The sequence below is a fragment of the Anopheles ziemanni genome, chromosome 2 (genome assembly GCF_943734765.1).
Source record: "Anopheles ziemanni chromosome 2, idAnoZiCoDA_A2_x.2, whole genome shotgun sequence".
In the NCBI taxonomy this organism is placed as follows: domain Eukaryota; kingdom Metazoa; phylum Arthropoda; class Insecta; order Diptera; family Culicidae; genus Anopheles; species Anopheles ziemanni.
Window position 1 is genome coordinate 46,536,333 of NC_080705.1, and position 18,087 is coordinate 46,554,419.

An 18,087-nucleotide genomic window follows, 5' to 3' on the forward strand; every position below is an offset into this window, starting at 1 on the left:
TGAGGTAAGTTAAAAAGTAAATTAAAAAAGTACTTATCACTTAGTAGGGTTCTCTGTATGCTTATAAGGGTACTCTATTTGCTTATAAGGGAATTCTATTTGCTTTTATAAGGTTAATTTGCTCGTTTTGGATGATCTTTCAAAACGTTGTTTCATAACCGTTGTTGTTGTAGTTTGCTTTTTGCAGCAAACAAAATAAACTTTGCTTTTAGGCAAATTCCAAAAACATTGCTAGTCTTCATGTTAGGTATCGCTTGCCAAACTAAACCGTGGCCTTTATTAAATTTAACTCATTTATGCATAGCAATACTGCACGTTATAACATGACCCAGTAGATAGAATAAACATGACTCACACTGCTAGAAATCGTCACATCTCGCCCACGGGAGCCCATTCACGTGCTGAGTGCGTAATAAATGCGCATTTGCGCTGCGAAATGTTCAATTAGATAAAGTTTTACCTGCGGTGGGTGGAATGCAATTTACAAACAAGTTTTGAAAGTTCGCCACTGCGGAGCTTGTGGCTAAGGGAAAATACTAGCATAATATGGATTGATTTAAAACAGTGCAATATAGGTGCATAGTGACCTACGTATGGTATATGACACTACGTATGGTGCACCAGACGTTGCAAATTAATCTAGAAAGTTAAAAATTCTGCGGAAGTGGGAGATGGTAAGCTTCAACACGGACTTCGATCCAATCAATCCGATCGATTCGAGCTGTCACTTTTCAAGCATATCACGTGAAAGGATCCTAACGTTAGGCGTAATATGCATGCCTTGACTTCATTAAAATTATACAAAATGCTTAAATAATTGACCGTTCGGCAATATTCTGTATATCATGTAAGCTGCTCAAATTTTGTTGCCCATTTGGATGTAAGTAGACTTTGCTCTTTACACACTAGTCTTAGATTCAGGAATTTAATTTAATTATATTTTAATTTTAACTAATTTGTGATTACATACAAACAGTGAATGCAGTGAACGGCATGATAAAGTGCCCACCTCGAATTTCCTTACTTTTTTAGTAAAATATTTTTGTTCAATTCCATTGTGATTATTTTACGCATGTTGTTTCGTACATATTTCAAATGAATCACTAATTAAAATCACTAATTAAATTTTGAGTTTTTCATAAGGACCATGGAACTGCAATGGCGGCAGCGTTTAGCGTTTTACTTGCGCATGTGTTTTGATTTGAAACTGAACAAGCTTTCTTGACTTTGTAAAACGTTAAGTCTATAAAGATTGTTAAAAGCAAGCAAATAAATTCTCATTAACTCTTAAGATGTTTCCACTAGTATGTCCCTTGTACATGTAAATAAAGTTATAAATAAGGCCTAAAAACCATCCTCCTCCATCCGTTTTGATGCAGCTAACTATCACAGGGTTTCTAGCGCCTAATTTCGCCTCGTTTGTATCTTTTCCGACAATTCCGTACTGGTACGGAATGCTTTGATTTCTTACTACCATCAGCCCAAAATGAACTGTACCTTCCATCAATACTTTCCAGCCATTTTTCTTTTACGCCTAAGTTGTTGAAACTGGAAGTACTAGGAATAGGAGTGAATGAGATCGAAATAGGAAAACTTTAAGTCAGGGATGTCAAACATACGGCCCGCGGGCCACATCCGGCCCGCAGGAACATCGGATCCGGCCCGCGGCCTCTTTGAAGCGATACATCGAAAGTTTGGATGTTTTTTTTTAGCTTTTGTGTGAATAGCCAAATGTTTTTTGGTGAATTGAATGAATTGCAAAAGAACTGAATGAACTACAATTTAAACAATTTCTATAAGAAAGTGATATACAACTTTGATCCACATCACACCAATATATTGCGTTTGACAAGAGCAAAGATTTCACACAGATTTTCGAGACAAGCGAATAAATAGTGTTCAAACAAAACAAATGTCATGAACTACAAGAGCATTTTAAATAAAATAACAGATGTGGAGCAATAAGTTAGCTGTAGTAATAATGCACATTTACTTATTTGATATCTTAAATTTAACAAAAATCAAAATGCACAATAGTGTTAAAACAACCTTATCTTTTACTGAAAATTGTAAATTTTATAAAAAGTAATATAATATTTAAAAAATTTGAAGGTGTTAAACACGATTGACTGTTTGGATCAAACCACACTGATAAGAGCATATTTTCATCAATCCAATCAATTTTACGTTTTGGCCCGCAAACCTACTTTTGGGGGAAATGTGGCCCGCGAGGTCAAACAAGTTTGACATCACTGCTTTAAATGGTAAAAGAAGGTTCACGGAAGACATAAATTTATACTCAAGCAAATGTTAAAAAAAAAACGATTGTGTGTAGAATAAACATTGCCTGTGCAAAGGAACCTTAAAAAATGTCGAAATGAACTATACAAAAAAACTCTTCGCGTGCTGTCTCCCGCTTATATGGCAGCTAAAGCTTTAACCCCTTTGCGGCAATTTGGCGATGGTCAAATCCGTGGTGGAGCTGGCTGTAGCAGCTTATGGTGACTGCAGCACGGCTGGTGGCGCTCTCACTCACAGTTGGATGGTTGAAATTTCAAGGTTAGACCTAACGACGGAATATACGAGTGTTCATACCACCAACACATGGTCGGTAGCCCCCACATGAATGCGGTTCGACTGTTGCCTCATCCATTCACCACTTAATCTATTGCATATGCTATTTTCTTAACGCTTCACACTCAGTCTCGCATTGTGCTCTCCCTTTCATTCCCTTTCTCCACACAACGATTTCCGACTTGTACTTCTTGCTCTGTTCAGACCGAAATCTATCTCTCTCCTTTTCTCTGATTAGGGTCTGTTGCGTTTCCACCTTCCGGAATAACACAGAAATTATCCATCAGTCGTCATCATCGTCGTTATTTGTTATGTGTTTTACTCGAAGCTTTTCGATGATGCCGTACTATCAAAGATTAAAACATTTTATCTATTAACCTCAGGCTCAGATTGTGTTTATTTCTGAGCGCTACCAATGTAAGCGCTTTTAATAGCATGAAGGAGCGCTTTGCGCAAGCTTTTTCAAATGTGCCTAGGAATTTCTCACTTTCCAATCCCGTAACCTTGTCCATCAAATATTAATAAAATACAATTAACCCAACATGTAACGAACAATTTGCGAAAAAAGCAACGAAATAAAAAAAATCAATACTTGAAAAACAAGTTTAATCAAAAGCACAATGTTGCAATAACTAATGTTGGCAAAAGGATGGAATGAAAGAATTGTGGTTTTGAGAGTTATAAATGGAAACTCCACCAGCCGGAAGAAAACCTTCAATAAAAGCAAAGCCTAATACAATTCAATCAAGGCCATACATGCTTGTGTTGTGTAGATTCGGACATACTGACAACAATTAGAGGTGCATTTAATCATTAAACAGGAGGCATCGAATGCAAAACAGTTTACTGAGAGCAAACATAGCACTACGCCTACCTCCAATTCCTCCCAATAAGGCGATCCCTGAAACAGCTGATCTTGGAATGCCGTGTTATAAACATTAAGTTGTGTCCTTTGCTTGGCGGCCAACGAACTAGAGTTGTACCCCATACGTTTTTTCTCGAAATTCATTCGTATGAGTAGATTCTACCGGATTGACTCATGAATCTACGAAGATTCGAATCTCAATACATTGTGAATTTTTCAAAGCTTTCATAAATTTTAAAGAATCTTGGGTCGAGAGAGCATGCTTCCAGGAGCAAAAAAAAAAAATCTTTCTTTTGTATTTTTCGTGTTATTTAATCGGCTATTCAAAGATTCATGAATCTCAGAGATTAATGAATTCCTCATTGAAAGATTGATGAACCTCAAAACCCAATGGAAAGAGTCATTCAGATTCATGAATCTAAATCTGAATAACCCAATCCTACAACGAACCGGAAGGTATACTTTGTCCGATAACTAGGCATGTCACTAGGCGAGCACCATTCATCTGCAAACGATCATGTTTGACGTGAAATTTAATGAACAAGGCAATTAATTCAACGCTTAATTACCCTCACAGTCGCTACACGTGGTAGGTACCTCTTATACAAACGGGCTTACGAACTGTTTTGAGCAGATAGTTTAAACGGTGCTGGAATTATGTAGTTTTTCTTTGTTCTACTGCAAAACAGAGAAATGTCATAAAGTTCAGAAACTATTAATTGGCCATTACAATTAGCTATAATAGAAAATATATATTATTTTTACTACAACTGTGTAACAACATAAATATTATTTGAAATTTCCAACCTCAAATATTCCTTCTGACATACTCGCTAAGGTTTATCATGAGAAACAATAGAATGAATATTCTTCAGCAATCTCGGTTTAATTAAACGGATAAAAACACTAATAAAACTCGGGAATGATGTTATACATGCTAAATTACGGCAGTTTAATCTTACCAATAGTTGTTGGTTAGGTTGCTGATGTGCTAAGAAAACATTTATAAGTTCTCAACCACCTCCTATTTCACTATAACCTCCTGCAGTGGTCTATGTAAGAATACCAGGTAGCCAAATTCCAATCGCACCAAGAAGCAATGCTTGACAAAACATTTACCTTTGATGAATAGGATCTCATTAGTCATTTTACATCATCACAGAAAATCAAACGTACGTGCAGGTTACAGGTACTTTTAGGTGTAAAGTAGCCCAAATGTTGATAAATTAGGGCTTATGTTTTGATTCCTTTCTGATCTCGCAGGTAGAAGAGAACTATCTAGATATAAAATTTCTTATTTTGTATTTACTATATGGTCCAGAGAAGCATGGGATCACAAATAAGCATTCGCGTATGCAAGACAAAACCTCGACCCATGGACACCTGTGTACCTTTCTGATGGCCTGAGTTCGATTCACATCTACGACTCTCTCTGGTACCAGAGAAATATTCTTACAGATGACTTTAGAACTATCCACAACATGTCAACTTTACACAAAGAACAAAATAAACTAGGTCTCAAACGTAATTAGGTCCCTTAACTAAGAGAAAAAACAATGGCAATTGGCTATGCGACCAAACACTAATGTTTCTCAAATGAAGGACAATATTGTTCCAACATCAACTCTTCTTCCATGGACCATATGATCTTTGACTTTGACTTCTTCATGACGGATGCGATTTGAAGGTGAAGAGATCATTGTCATGATCTTTTTCGTTTTTCTTCCATCTCTTCAATCTCTCTTTCCTTCGTTACCCATCGGAAAAGACAATCTACGGCAAAGATCTCGGCTGCAATGCCATACTATGTTCGCTGTGTCATGATCTCCGAATTCAACATTTTTGGATGAACTGTGCGATGATATGGCATACATTCGAACTAAAGTTCAACATTCACTACCATGAACAAATATTATGGCAACGTATTTCACAACTAGAATAACTTCATGAATACTGTTATAAGTAATCGGCAATCATCTTGCAATCATAAATCAGTTATGGTTAGTAATGCTGTTTATTAAAGCTGTCTTTTTCGTTATCATATCAATTAATTTATACCCATGCAACGGATATGTTGGTTTTGTAAAAACTCTGTTAATGTTTGTTCTTTGTTTGAACTTATTTTTATTGGAGATATCAGGGATTTTTGGACCTTTAATAAAGATAATTTGTCAAGACATATTTGGAAATTATGTTTTGAATTGTTATTGTTAAGTGCGCTGTTCTTCTTCATTTTCTTCTTCTTGTTATTCTCTTTTTTCTTTGTCATAACGACCGCATTGTATTAAAGTATAGTACTTGCAAACATTTATCATCCAAGTATTTGTTTTGTAAACAAATATTCTCAAAATTGATTGTATTAAAAAGTGTTATATAGATCCTCCGTTTATCCGAAATTATGGTTCTTTTATAGGTTTGCTTTATTGTTGAGGATGTTGAGGTTTTGGATGGATTTTTTCTGTACTTTTTAGATTGCAATTACGAAATTAATACACTTTCTTATTCGACCATCTGATCTAGCCATATATCACAGTAAAAAAACTTCCGCGCACACATTTAAAATTGATGATTCGAAGTTGGTGTGCCTAGTGTGACCTAGGAAGGATGCATAGGAAGAAGGTTGGTAGTGTCTTGCCTCATCCATAATGAGCATGCTTCAATGCATTCTATTTCCGGGGTTTTCTGTTTGAGGAAATGAAGGAATAATTCAACGAAAGGCTCACGCTTACGAAACTTAGGAAATTAACCGACAGTAAAATAACAAGCACTTCAAGCACAGTCTTACGCGCACATGGAAACAACTGCTTTTTGGCGGACAGCCGAACAAAGAGGTAGCGTATATATTTGTGCGCTGTTAGATGACGCCTCGTTGTATCGTGCAGTCAAAATCATTTCAATGTCAATTTGACAACCATGTGCCTTCCTTGACGGTGCGGTTACATGCGCGGCGTGGCCTTTACTATGATTCAAGGTGGTTTAAACAAATTTGGCATGGCTCGGACATCCGTGTTTTTTTAATTCCCAAAACTCTACATACTAACTCACAAAATAGTTTCAAAATAGAAAGCGTCAAGAAATAGAAAAGTGTCAAGAAGTGCGATTCAGAACTGAGTGAAACTACATTTTGAATAGATATGCTCCATCTTATAATGCAACCTTACATATGCTTCATATTCATTAAATTCTACACTTGAAAATAAAATATAGCAATTTACATGTTTAAACGCAATGAATGAAGGTGAAATAAGTTATTGTACGAAGTATAGAAGTCGATGTGTAACAATCCTTTCTTATGCAAGATGTTCAGAACGAACTTTGCAAACAAAGTCGGTTTTTTCACAAAAGTAAGTACGGAGATGAAGTGATTGGGATTTCAGATGTATATACTTCTATTCTTTTACGTACATACATTCTGAGCCATGTTGTGGTTGCCCGTTTGGTCCAAGCTTAGTCGCAATGGGGGAGCCTCTTGAAGTTTTGCTTGTATTTTCGCTCGCTTCAGATTTCTTGCCTCAACCCTTCTTTAGCAGAAACCTTCCAAAGACTCGACGAGCTCATCACCCAAACACATCACCCAATTTCATGGTCAGTCTGACCGCGAGACCATCACGATCATCTCCCGTAGACCCTTCTTACACCGGCCGAAAACTTGCGAAGCAACAGCTTTATTCATCTAATACCATCTTTTGCTTCCTTCCATCTTCCTCAACCTTCTACTCATTATACACAACATTCTAATTAATTGACCTTGACGCTTTTGCTGTATGTGCAGCTTGAAAGCAGCAATATCGCGGTCGCGGACTGTATTTCCTTTCGCTTTTTGCCCAGTTTCTCGTAGGCGCTCTCATTCGTTCTCACAATCTCGTTGAGCAGTCGGAGCTTTTCGCTCTTGAGAAGCGTTTCCTTCTTTTCAATGTCACAGGTCTGATCTCCCTTCCTTCGGATCGCAACGGAAATCAGACGCGTTTGTTTACTAGACTTCACACAAGGCTTGGGACAGGCAAGGTGAGAGTTTGCATGAGTTTTAGTTGTATTTGTTTTTTTATGTTACCGTGTTTTATTTTTGGAAGTTGTTACGTTGTTTCTGTCGTTTTGTTTGTACACGAACCTTTAATTTGACTGCGTAATGCAACGAATATGCGCTCTTCTTAAGCAATGAAACATGTGAACATTGAAATAAACGAATTTATTTGGCGTTTTTGATTGCATATTGATTGCAACATTCTCAAATTCATTTTATGTATTTTTTGCTACATTGGTAAAGATCTGCGTGTTATTCTAATATAAATACAAAATAGATTAGCGTTTACACCTTATCGTGAACAATACCTCATAAGCATTTATACACCACTTTTCTGCATAATAATTATATACTTGTAAGTATCCAACGTGAATTAGGATAAGTTGAAAGAGCATTATATTTTTGCATTTTTTCAAGATCATACTTTTATTAGGAAATGATAAAAATGAAAAAAAAATCCTACATTTCAAGGTTACTTGTAGAATAATTGTTACACGTCACCGAAAGGAATAAACAAAAAACAAAAACAAAAAAAATTCAACCAAAAAATCAAAGACCTTTCGTGACCGAAGGCGCATAAAGATGACATGGAAGTATGCAACTGAGCAAAAACGCAGAAGGAAACATTTGAAGGTGCTGAACTGAGCGAAAGGGAATCTTGAATAAACGAACGGCAGATAAAAACTGAAATACTGCAAGAGCAAGAATAACTGAAAAGCCATACCACAAAGTACAGAAGATAGTGCAGACAAAAATGTAGAAATAAAGCAAACCAGCAGAAATAAACCAAACCGATCATCTTCATGAACCGAAATTATTTGGTAACCTATTCTGTAGGAGGTTAAAAGGTTGAGAGCAAGCAAACCAAAAGAGTGAAGGAAAGGGACATTTAAAAAATGTGTCACCTCATGCAAACGTCTCAAAGATCAAAGATTTACGGGTTACATAATAAATTTCTCCAAATGAAAACGTTAAACAAATCAGGAACCATTGATAATTCCGATTTCCAATTCTAACCGAAGAAGTTTGAAAGCAATTACTGATTATCAGCCATGATACTTATCATTTGGAGTCCGCGACAGCCGAACGGTAGCGCTGGTTAGAAAATCGGCCCATAAGCGCTGGGGCTCACCTTGACGGTGTGGGTTCTAATCCCAACCGAGGACGGACCCTCCCCTGTACGAGAGGACAGACGATCGTGTACGTGGAAAGGGAAAAAGTTTAGTAAGCGGGTAGGCATGACCAAGACGGTCGTTAGGCTAAGAATTCCTGATGCAAGTTTTAAGTAGTAGTAGTAGTAGTTTCATAAATTTCATTGCCAAATACAAAGCAAATTTCATTTCATCTAATTTTGGGTACTCTCTAAAATTGCTAAAGAAGTTCATCTGATACGAGAACTCATTTTAGTTCTCTGGAACTATTTTTAAAAATAGCATGAACGTGAAGTACTACACTTAAACAATATATAAACTAAACTCTCCAAAGTTTTTACGTTCCCATCGTTGCCAGTTTTCTTGAAAACATAATTGTATCGAAAATATGATAGTGTTATAATTCACCATTTGTAATTCACTCAATTATTTTGTATGTGTGTTTCATATAGATTTCTTAGATAAGACAAAATCTCGAAGAAGAAGATAACATTTTCATTCACCTTTAAATTGACAATATAGCCAATGTGATCAAACGATCGATGTGAAATACCTAACGAAGTAGTTTATAGCTTAATTAAATGAAATAATAATTAAGTGAAAAATAAAATTTTCAAGGAAATTTATTTCAATGTTCTATTTTCATTATTTTAAATTTAAATAAAATCGTTTCAATCTTACATGTATTCGGCAAAAGAATAGCAAGACAGCATTGGTGAACATAGTCATTATTCAATCAGTATAAAATCAAATATTTCAAATTCACTTTTTCGCAGCGGCCAGCTATGGAAATTATCTTAATGGGAGGTGTGTCGGTAGGCGTGAGATTCTATTAGGTAATTTTCTCTCCATTTCTCTGTTTCATTTTCTATGCTTTTCTATTCCTACTGTGAACGACTAAAACAATGAAACTTATTGCCCGCTCTCCTAGCATTGCACAACTCACCTTCTTTCTTAAGTCCAGGCTGTTAGCTAAGCATTGCTCTTTGCAAGTTAATCCAAATGCCAGTGCTTTCCTTTCTTCGTGCATATATTTATGATATGATTATCTCCTTTTTTTAATTTCGAATGTTTTTTCAACTTACTGTATCATAATAATTCTAATGCATATTGTTCTCTAGAATCAACAAAACATTGGTAAACAACGATGATTAATTTTATAATATCTTCAGCTATTCAAATAAATTAGCTCTCTACGCTATAACCGTTAACAATTACATCTATCTTAACCAACTTATCATTATGTACAAAACATCATAAGATTAATGTTTAAAAAAAAATCCATAAATATAAAAAATACAATAGATTTTGCTATTTGAGCAGAAACTAGTGACTCACTATCTCGCAAATTTTTTGATTTTTTAATTTAGTTCAAACAACGTCAGGAAGAGAAAGAGAAAATGTTACAAAATACTTGAAGTCTCAATTTTTAATTTATATTTTATTTATTTTTCAGAAGGAACGGCCTGGCCGTATTGCTTATAATTTATATTTTGATAAAAGTGTGACTACAGCTGATGTGAGACATTCAATCTAAATTCGTTAATATCGACCTCTATGTAATTTAACACGCTTTATTTTCGTAATATAATAACATGTTACCTGATCTGTGCGTAGAGACGAACGAAACCATCTTCGTTCAAAGTCTCCCAAAAATTTTCGAATCAATTAATCAAATTATTATTGCAAGAAAAGTAATATATACTTAAATTTGTACAACCATAAGAAAAAATTTCGATTCACTGGTTATAAAAACAGATTTTTTTTACCACCTTTATGTTTTGGCCAAACTTCGTTTGTATGAAATGGACGAGATTTGCTTTTTCTCAAAGTTAGCACTTTCAGTCGCTAGCGCAAACAGAATGAATGCCAGCTGTGCTTGATGAATTCCGAGTGACTGCGACGGAGAATTCTTCGCACGAAATTGCCCTATTTCTCTCTCTTCAGCATCAATGTGGCTGTGGTAGACGCGTGCAGTGAAAAGGGGGAACCACAATTGCGCACTACAGGCAGTGAGAGTGAAACAACATCCCACAAATTCACGAAGTCACTCAGTTCCACGGCTCAACGGCGCTCAGTTTTGACGCCTGCTTTTTTCTTTTACTTTCGAGCTCCTTTGCATCCGCGCCAAGGCAGAAAGAGTAGTCAAGAGTAGACAGTCGTTTGGTGATCACACACGAGTGCGTGCGCGCGCGCGATATTCCACCGAAACGACAACGACGACCGTAGGCGACGAACGGCACCAGCTTTTCGTTGCATCTGTAAGCTCTAGTGTATTTCTGAAGCCATCCAGATCTGTAAAAAGTGTTATGTGATTCATACTGCAACAATCATCTGAAATCTGTTCAAGTAGTGTGTTGCCTTGTCTCGATCGTCAGTCCCGTGTGGGCGTCCGAAACGCATTACAAATCTGGCGAATGGTGCAAATGTTCATTGTTTCCGGGAATGTAAGTGAATTTATGTTTGCACTGTTCCATGTAACTAACTTCTGTAGCTTTCAAACGGCATTAACAAAACAATGTTTACGAGTGCGTGCCACCAAAGCGTGCCACTATCCAACGTATATTTCGACAGACCCGCCGTGCTATCTAGATAAGTGGGCTAGTGTGTGGGTCTAATTTTTGGAAATGTACTTAAAACGTAATGCGGTGTACAAAACATGTGGTACCTACAGTTTGTTGTGATTTGATATATGCTAGTTTGGTGGCTATAATTACGGATGAGCAATACTGCATATTATGCTATGAAAACAAATCCAATGAAAACCCTTCGATACTTTCGCTGCAAGCCCAAGCTGTACCGAGCTCTATTGCAGTAAAGATCGAGTTCGCACACACCAAAACCAATCAGTCTGCCTTAGCCTTAAACGCTATAAAGTCTTGTTACAGTTGAAAAGATTATGGTAACTTCACCCAAAGCCAGAAGATTGCAAGCGTGTGCAGTTTGTTCGTATCTAATTGTTGTAAAGCCTTTGCTACCTGTGTGCTAATGATCGTGCAATTCTTAGCAACGTGCCGAAGTGAAAGGCTGCTGTATTGAGAGTGTAGTTGTTTGCCGAAGCTGCGAAAACAAATTATCTGCCAGGAAAAGAAGTGGTGAGTGTTTAGTGTGTTGCCTATATAAAATGGAAATTGTTTTCACATTTAATGTTACTACGCGTCAAACAATTCAGCGTATGGTGATTTGTAAATAGTGAATATAAAAAAAAACACACAAATCAAATATTATAAAATGTAATGTGAGATATACAAATGAAACAGATTGTTAAATAGGAAAACTAGCATGAAATTGTCTTATGATTCCCAGCAACAAAAAATTGCTGAAACAAATTTGCTGTGAAAGTGCCAAATTGAGCTGTTCACGCAATCCGAACCGAACATCGCACAGTTTTGCGACGCCGCGCGAAGAAATATAAAGTGTTTAAAAACCAGTTTGAGGTAAAAGGAAAAGTGATCTGTGTTGTTGGTTTTGTGCCAAACTGCTGGGGTTCCAATATAGGTTCTACCAAAGCTGTACCCCTAAAACAACCCAGTTCCAACATGTAAATTCGTAAAAACGTGTGCTTTCCTTTCGCGCGCTGTGTGGCATAAACGGTGGATGATGGTGATAAATCCGGTGGTAGTATGAGTTTACCTAAGAGGAAATGTGTGAATGTAAGAACGATGCATTTAGTACGGTGGTGAACGTGTGCGTGGTACGTGTGGTACTTTAAACAGGGAATAAACTTGAGGAGCGCGAATGAAGAAAAAACGGCAAGTACATTCAAAATCGCCGTGCGCATACGATTCTACAAAAACGAAAGGCATGTTAGATGTGCTAGAAGTTGAATGATAGCGTAAATAACGGAAGGTTGGATTGGGTGGCTAGTAGGAATGTATACCATACCCCTGATGTATTCCATATTTGCCAGTTCGTTGCTCGCGTCCAATGGTTTAAAACCGTTCGTGAAAGTAAAATCGTTCAAAGACTACTTTAATTTAATTCCCTCACGCTTTTATTGACATTTTCGTTTCAATGGTCCAGATGGTCCAACTTTTAATTCGTAATTAAGGAATTTAATATTAAGATATACTCCAAGAATGAGATTCGTTATTCATTTTTTACATTGTCCGTGATTTTCATCGTGATTAGGTACAGCAGCACATGGTGTAGTACACGTGGATATTTTTCTCATGGAACGTTATTGAAAATGTATTTATTTTGGTTATGTTAAATTTAAACCAAAATAAGATCCAATGAAAAACCGCTTAATTATTTCCAACACTGTTCTGTTCAATATTGGATTCCTTCACATTTTAAATGTCTTTTTAAAAAGTATTTTTAAAGCGAAATCAAGTACTATGACTTAGCCCAGGTACTGTTTTAGACATTTCAAATTCCAGCGCCTATCAACTACTTCGCTCTCAACACACCCAATACTGAACCAGTGTCCTTGAAGCTATTTTAGCAGGAATAAGAAAATATGCCAGCACCATCGATAACCTTTTTTTTGTTTATTTCTTTGCATCATTTTTCTTTCACCATAAATGGCAATAATGAAAAAGATTGTCTAGGTTAGGCTACCGTTTTCCAAAATACACTAATCAGGGTTGATAAGTCCCAACCGCGGTGGTCAGGTGTAAACTCGTCCTTGCAGTATCACCACGGTCACAATATAATCGATTATACCCACTTCGGTATACTTTGGGCTTTGCAAATTATATCACGCCAGTGCAATGAAAACATTAAAATCCAATAAGAACAAATTTGCTCGCTATCTTCAGAGCCATCGTGTTTGTTTCGTGTTGAAATTTTGGGACATTTGGATTGGTTTTCCGTATGTGACTATAAGTTTCCTCTTGCATTAGACAGACCATGACGGTGTGTGCGTGAGCGCGTGCATTTGGAAAACAGGGAAGGGAGGATGCAGTTTTATCCTTCCCATTTTCGTACACAATCTGCACCACTCCCCTTGTATCCCGAATAGCACGGCGCCTACTCCTTCCAGCCCTCCCGGCAATTCTTTCTTTCTCCCTTTGTCCTATTTACATTAACTGAAGGACACTAACACACGCGCTATGGTCGATTCCGGCCCTGTTTAGATGACTGTTAGTTGAAAGGTAATGACAAAATATGGCAAATAGTGATAAATAAAATAAAAGAAGGCGGGAGGAGCAAGAATATTGAGGGGAAAGCGAAACGAAATCGGCGTGATTTTCTAACGCAAGAGGAGGGTTGCATTCAATTCCTTCGGTTTTGCTGCATTCGTCACCTACGCATGTAAGAATTCGTAAAGTGTAAACTTCCTTGAGCATATTCGTAAATTAATAGAAAATATTACTTATTTCTTTTTGGTGTCGAAATGAATGGAATAAATTTTGTAAATTGAATCCTTAGCTAGCCAGCTTTAATGCAATAAATACATTTTGGTGATTGAAAGAACATTCTTTCTATGAAAATGGCGTTCCATTCCAGCGTTCCATTGTTGGCACAAGCAAGCTTGCGTAGCGAACCGCTCAGAGTTCGAGGCCAAGCACAACGTAATCGGACCGGAAGATCGGCTCATTGAAGGCCTGTTACAAAATGTTACGGTAATCGTTAAGCTACCTGGTGCTTTCCCGTATAAGAAGGTTGAGCTAATTCGTTTGTTCGAATGCGCAAGCCCTAGTGCACGCGAACTATGGAAAAACGTTCAGCCATCATGTGAACCTTGAGGTTTGCTATAAATCTGCCCTCTGCGCCATGGTGGTGGAGGCTTCAGTAAAGAGCGCGCGGTATCGCTTAACCTTCGGTAATCCACTTTCACCGCCTAAAAAACGGCAAGCGGCACGGTCCTTGGTACGGACCGGGGAAAATGAGTGGGGCGAAAGGAAAACCCAAAACCCAACCGAGCGGAACGGAATGGTTGGAGCAACTGCGAACAAAACCGTGCCAAGCATAATACGCTCGAGTTCGAACAACGAAGAACTAGTGCGCGTGTGAATGAGCGAGCTTGCTGGCAAACCAGTTTGGGGCCGTTATTGGAGTGGCGAAAGGTGGCGCGTGTGCGTGTGTTCTCGCGCGGGGCAATGTGCCACTCATTGTGATGCGACTTTCGCTTTTTTCCGTATCAACCTTTCTTCATCCCGCTTCCACCAACATCCGGACATACGCAACGACGCGCTATAATAGTGAAAGATCGTCGGTCAGACGTTGTTGCATAAAAGACTGTTTCACGTAATCGCTCCGTGGCGTGGAGGTTTGGCTTTCGGTAACACGGTCGAGAAATGTGGGTGAAATTTAGGAACACGTACTTTCCCCCGGGTGTGCAAAACTTCTTGCGTTGTGTGCTGTTCGCATTGCCTTCGCATTGCCTGCGGTAGCAACTGATGCTCAGTTTTGGGTTTTGTAACGTATTAACTGAAGCTTTGAATATCTTATACAACGATTTGGAAATTTCCTTTGAACTTGAGTAGTCACTGTAGTACTAAGACACAAACCAGGTAAAGTTGTTCAAATTTGTAATCGAAATTGAAATTTTCAGTTGTAGATAAGGCTTACAAAATAGGTGTTTGACACTACATTTATCCATTGGTACTAGAGTATATTGAAGTGGCCTTAAACCTAAGAAATATGTTTGTCAATAATTTAAAACTAAACTTAAATGTAATGTTAAAAACTTCCTAAACAAAAAGTATAGGATGGACTCTGCTCTTCATTTCAAATATTTCGTCTTCTTGGCTTTAAGACTTTTTCCCTTTGTGTACGGGTATTGTCTGTCATCTCATACAAGGGAGGGTCTGGTTTCGGTTTGGGATTCGAACCCTCGCCGTCGAGGTGGTGAACATTGTATTTTAAATATGCTGAAGACATAAATATATTAATTTTGGGATTCAAAATATACACGTTGACTACCGTGTCACTCAAAAAGCGGCTCGCAGCAAAAATGCTGATCTGCCCTTTACACTGATATAGTAGTGTACTTATGTAGTAATAGGCTATAAAAATTACTTAAATGTATCTTTTGGGAAGCCTAGTTTTGGTACACCGATAAGTAATCAATAGATAATACAACTCACGGTAATAAGTCTGCCAGACGAGCGCCATCACAAAGTTCATTCGAGACAATACGATCACGCAGGCATAGTGTAGTGTCGAAATAACCTTCTGGGCATTGGTTTCTGTCCTCACCAAACCCCATCTATACAAAAGTGTGTCTCTTTGTATCCACACACCGATGACCATGTGATGTGGTCGTGCATCCGTGCGTGCGTGGTTAGTTTATGCGTCGACCCTATGGTAGACTCTCGCATCAAGCGATAGACTTATTCCCTACAGAAGTGTCTTCCAAAGCGATCGACTCGAATCGCCCGTTAGTCGCTTTCGACTGTGTGCCGGGGACACAGTGACGAAAAGTATTTTTTCAAGCCTACTTTGAAGGCCAGTTATTGTCGTGAGACTGTTTACTAAATAGTCCTACCTTTTTTCTTACGCGCTCTAGCTATGCCACCTACATGCGGACACGCATGATGGCCATGTGTCGCATAAGATCACGATTTCCATGAAGGCAAACATACCAGTAGTAACATTTCACGCAGTTCTCTCTCTCTCTCTCTCTCTCTCTCTCTCTCTCTCCCTCTCTCTCTCTCTCTCTCTCTCTCTCTCTCTCTCTCTCTCTCTCTTCTGCTGTCTTACATTATCACTATTTACCGACTTCCATCCACCGCTGCTAGGTGACCCTGAACGTTCCAATGAGGTTTATTGGGAAATCGCCCAACAACTAATCATTAACACACAGGGAAACTACTGTTACGATTCAGTTTTGTGTGTTTTTTTTCTTCATTTCATCGCGGCGATGAAAGCTGTGTTTAGGCCATTCAAGGTAACTATGTTGTCGTCTAGAGCTGCATGCTGTACTAAGCGAATAGCATAGGAGAAATAATACTGATCAAAATATGTGTCCTTTGGGTTGCACTATAATTGATCCTGGTCGTTTACTAAAGCCAAAAAACGGCTGCTTCCTTCCAATATAGTCGTCTGTAAGATGAACGGAATAAGAAGAGTAACCGGAAGGAGAAAGGGCTTGTGAGAAAAAAAGCGTTAGTAGGGGGACTGACAACTTAACGTACGCAGTGGAAGTTGATGTCGCAACGCCCCGATATTATTTGACGATGACTTCACACCGTTTCGTGGCTGACTAGCCTTGGTGGACATACTCTCCCTGCTAGCTTAAAGAAGAAGGATGGCACCGTTATCCGCAACATTCCCGAATGTAGTTAGTGATAACATAAGAAAGCACCAGTTCGACCAACGCCTTATCTAGCGCCATCGTTGTACGGGACGTTTATGCCTTCTCTGCTCCGTAAAATACTTACCCTACGGCTCGCGTACGCACTATCATCTTACGATGTGGAGGTGAGTTGTAGGTTATGTCTTTCAACTGGATCGTTGCTTGTTGCGTTTGCTCCCAAATATTTTACGCAAGACTTACGAGTAATCAGTATATCGTAGATAGGGACGTTGGTTTCACAAGGAAGGTGCTTGTGACGCCGTTTCGAATCACATAGGAAAACGTTGTTCTTTTATGATATGTACGTGGCCCATGGCCTTGGTTTTTCTAGAATTTTTTTTTATGTTGGTAACGTATTTCCAGACATACATATGTCTTTTAAGTGAGTTGTCGCCATTTCGTATAAAAAAGTGGATTACTAGAATATTGTGCATTGTGATTTAATTTCTTCTTTAACTTTTAAAAACTAATTAATGTGTTTTTTACATTGTCGTCCGATACCTCAGAAAAGGTCGGCGTCATTTAAATCACCCTTGTGTGAATAAATATTTCTCTAGCGACGTCGACGATTGTAAAACAGTTACGATTATGTAAACGTTTAACATAACCAATGTCGGTTGATTGTTACAATGAAGCAATGGGAAAATCTTTGTTCTTGTTTCTATTTTCCCCACCTGCTGGATTTGATCGCGCACTTTCGCACGATACGATTCCCAAGAAAAGGAGATGCTTTCCACTGAGATGTAATGGGCAATAATGCATCGAGATAGAGAGAGCGAGAGAGACATCATTGGAGGGTTTTGCAGCGATACGGGGCAGAAGAGCTACGTAGTGTGAAAGTGAAAACTACGATGCGCCACCGAAACCTGCTACAAATTATGTAACAAATTCCGAGTGCTACCTAACCGAGTCTATTCGTCGAACACCACGAACAGTTGTGATGTGCAACGCAAAGTGACAACTGGCCGTTTTCTTTCCATGCATCATCGCCGTCGTCGTCATCGTCGTGGCTGTCGTAATATCTCATTTTGCTCAGATGTGGTTTGGGACAGCTGTAAAGGACCATCGAAAAATTCAACATATGAAAGCGTACACTTGTTGGAGGCTTGTGCTGGTGTTCCATTTCACTTCGCTACGTAGTAGAGAATGCTTCATGCCAAACCTTGGAAAGCGGGATAATTTCTTATCGATATTTTTAGTATGTCACCCCTCGATTGATTAGGTCGAC